The sequence below is a fragment of the Eschrichtius robustus genome, unplaced genomic scaffold (assembly GCF_028021215.1).
Source record: "Eschrichtius robustus isolate mEscRob2 unplaced genomic scaffold, mEscRob2.pri scaffold_201, whole genome shotgun sequence".
NCBI classification, from domain to species: domain Eukaryota; kingdom Metazoa; phylum Chordata; class Mammalia; order Artiodactyla; family Eschrichtiidae; genus Eschrichtius; species Eschrichtius robustus.
This window is the reverse complement of record NW_027175210.1, coordinates 466,277-470,470: the sequence shown is the minus strand read 5'-3', so window position 1 is coordinate 470,470 and position 4,194 is coordinate 466,277.

Here is a 4,194-nt window from a genome sequence, read left to right as displayed (position 1 = left end):
CATCAAGTCCGGGTGAAGTTGCGCATGCGCCGCATCTCCTGTGACATAGTGGCTGCGCGCCCCCCCTGCAGGCCCTTGGGGGCAGTGCAGGATGCTCAGAACTCACTGGAGAACATGTGCCCCCTCCCAGCCAGGATGCTAAGTTACTCAAAATCGCAGTGCCTCAGCCTCTCTGCTGATGGCACTCGTGATGCTCTGATCCAGCCATGCCTGCTCTCTTGCCTGGGATGTGCCCCGCTCTTTGGAGCCATGTCATCTGGTTTTTAGGTCATCCAAAAAAAATGATAATAGCCTCTATTCTATGCCACAATGACAGTATCCATTTCAGGTCCCTAGAAAAGAGCCACCAATTTCCACCATCAGACTCTCCACTGGATCTTCAACCTGTTAGACACAGAGGACAGCTGCTCTGCTTGGAATAAAATTCTCTAAAGTAATATACAGACTTGATCACAATCACAAGGAACTGAAACAGAAGATGAGAGTGGAAAATCTATGGACTTTTCCTCATTTGAGGATAGGAGTCCACAGTTAATTCCCAGAAATCATTAGCTATCTGAAGCAGTGGAATACAGCTGGCATACCTTGGAGCTTGTCAGGGAGGGAATCAAACTGTGTTTTCCCTCATTTAGCAAATCCTCTCAAAAAATAAGGAAACAAGAAAAAACATTCTGCTTATGACCATCTTTATTCAATTATATTTTTATGCACAAGAAAGTAATGTAAAATACGTTAAATATAAAATATCAGAAAACAAGATGATAATGTACTTAAGATACACATTTCTAATATCCAAAATGATTTACAAAATTCAAACTCAGTTTCTTAAATAAACAAACTCATGAATTACGTTTTAAAACTTATCCTTTCAGAACTTCACGTGGGATTTGCTGTTTTCAGACTTTGGAATGTAATTTTTCTTGAAAAAATTTCGTCAGAACATACTTTTCTTACAGACTTTTACAGTTAGCTGCTTAACAGATATACATGAAAATATCAGTTGTTTGAACCTTTCATAAACTTACACTCACAGCATATAACAGCTTAACAAAGGCTTTGAATTAGCAAATGATTCTGCTTGTTGATATTCTTCCAATAAGAGATTCAGGGACCCAGCAACCTTCGATTTGTGGATTTTCCATCATCAACATGTGCTTTCAACTACGGGTATGTTCCTTGGGTTTATTCCACTCAGTTGTAAAGGGGAAATGTATGGCACATCATGGAGCGTGTTTTCAGTGCCTGAGCCTATACACAGCAAATATCACTTCCACCCCCAATTTACTTGCTGGGAACCAGTTCACTGTGAATGATCTTCGTCCTTAAGGCTCCAGAGGATGTGAGCCTTTTAGAGGTTGCATGTGGGGGCATCAGAAAGAGCTCACCTTTGAGCAGAACCCTTCTTCCTGTGTTCATGCTGGTGCAGGGAGGTGGGTTACAGGTGCCCTAACTGTCTCTTGCTTGTGCTACGACATCGACAGGTGTCCTGGCCACTCCTGCTACATGTCCGCCTGCATCTGCCCATGTTAAGAGGCCTGTGCACCTGTGCCTGCCTGAGCTCACTCACGCCAACAACCCATCTATTGTTGCTGGAGCCTGAGAACCAGTCTGGCTGTGCATGCGCCTATGCATCTCTGCATCGAAGCCCTCTTTATATAATTTGAAAACTGAAGCCGAGAAAGAGGCAGGGACTTGTCTAGGACACCATATGTGAGCAGAGGCCAGAAGAAAAGTGAGGAATCCAGCTCTCTAAGCCAGTACTCAGTCCCTCTCATCATGTTTGGTTTTGAAATAAGAGCCCCTAAGATCCTGGTGAACTCCTGCCAACCCGGCACAGTTTGGACCATTACTCTCTCCGCATCTCCATACAGACACAAGTATGTACAAATAGAAATAGGGTTCACAGCTGGGGATGATGCAAGGGTGGTCACGGAAGAGAAAACACAATGTAAGTGCTGAGGAGAGCAGGAAAAGGTTGGAGACAGCTCTGCCATGGAACAGGGGCGTCCACCGCCCTGGCAGTGTGTCCAGAGGTCCAAAGCATGAGGGGAATTCTCCAAGTTCCCAGAGTCCTGCCTGGGCGTGGGCCATCTCCCTAGTGTTCTCCAGGGGACAGGGCCTGGGGTCGTACAGTCCACCATTCTGATCTTCTAGAACCCGGCTTAGAACACACCCCATTTCCCAGTGTAGACAGTGCTGCAGGGGAGAAGGGCTTTCCTTCTCTACAAATTGTGTGCTTGCCGTGGCGGCTTGCAAGTGTTCCGCATGCTTGGAAAGTCTGTTGAGAACCTTGGTTCTCCACCACTGACCACTGTGTTCTGAGAGTTTGGCAAAATGCTTTCCACTTCACGGAGGTCCCTCAGAGGAGGGATGAGCTGGGGAAATGAAGCCTTGTGAGCAGAAGTGGGCAGAGCCTCAGACCCAGAGCCAGGGTTCTAGAAAGAAGACCAGTCCTAGTTGGGGCCTCGTGGTCCTCATTTGGATGTGGGGATATCATTGTTTTGGCTGAGGTCATCCCTCACGAGTAAGGAGACACCACAGTGATGGACAAAAAGGTGGGGAAAAGGAAGCTTCTGAGACCCCTTTTACTGCACTGCCCTGGAGCCTGTATGTTCTACTCTATGCCCCTGTGACTCTGAAGAGCCTCTGTGTTGAGGACACCCAAATAAAGATACCAGTTTTCGGGGGTGTGCAGGCCCGGAGCCACAGTTGTAGTGCTGGCCACCTAGGAGCAGACAGGCTTTTGCATCACTGATGCCCACTGAAGGTCACACAGAGGACTTTATGGTCCCCCCTGCTCAACATACAACTTTAAACTCTTGTTAGTAGCTTTCACCTCCACAGTCCAACTGGTTAAAAGGGAGGAGGGCGCCAAGATAGTCACATATATTCCTTCAGCAACTATGCAACAAGCACTCCCTCTCTGCCAGGTGCCCATGTGTGGGGCCCACAATGACCAAGAGTTCCCTAGTTTCCAGGAGCTCACAGCCTGGAGCAGAGATGGCCAAAAGTACAAGAGCAAGACATATGAAAGAAAAGAGCAAGTGCTAGACTGGAAATAAAGACTGTGCTTTGAGAGAGGTCTGGGGAGTCCCTGGGTAGGAGGGTCTCAGAGGCCTCACTGGAGTGACAGTTACTGGGACCAGAATGACAACAGCGGGCCAGCCCTACACACATCTGGGAGCAGCATGTCAGGGAGAAGTCGCCACTGCTGCAGACACCTGTGGGCAGAAGTGAGTGGGCCGGAGAACCTGGAAAGTGATGAGTGGGACTGCAAAAAAACCTGCGGAGGTTAGGGGGAGTCAGGAAGTCAGGGCCATATCCTGGGGTCTGGTAGACTGTTAGGTATCTGTTTCTTTCTAACAACATTTACCCCAAACCTTGCATCTTAAAATTACATACATCTAATAGCTCGCAATTTTTGTGGGTAAGAAATACGGGCACAGCTTAATGGATTCCTCTGCATCAAAGTGTCTCACAGGCTGGGGCTGCAGCCTCAACTGAGACTCAAGTGACAGAGGATTTGGTCCCTACTTTACTCACAGGGTTCAGGATGCAGGTTGGATTTGGAGTTTGAGTTCCTTTCCGTGTGTTGACTTGGGCAATGCCTCCATTCTCTCCTTTGTGGGACTCTTTATATGACAGCTCAAAACATCTGTGCTTGATTCCTCAATTCAGGGATAAGAGAGCGAGAAGTGGAAAATTAGAAAGGGAATAAAAGGGAGGTGAGCGATTTTTTTAATTAAAGCGTACACATGACATTCCATCACTTTGGGTAAAATCTACTTATTGGGGTATTTGCTAAGCACTTAGTAGTTACACAGGGGTATGTATAGCAAAGGTGGGGTCACTGGGTGCCCTGTGGAGGCTGCCCACCACACAGGCCAATTTGCGTCACTTGGGTCTCATTCAAATGATAACAGGAAACAATTGAACAGCTTTACTCCAAAGGGTGACAATGTGTGAATTTCCATTAATTTCAACCCCTCATGCTGCTGACCTAAAAGTGAGACAAAGAGGGGAAGTGACAGTTCCAATATCACCTTACTGAAACTCAGACCTCTTTTGAGTTATTTTATGCTGGGTCCCACCCCTTCTTGTAATTTTTCAGTCTCTCCTTTGTGCCTTAGACACACGTGACACCAGCCACAGCTGTTATAGATATTATCTCAATGCACATGGCGATGCTCCTAG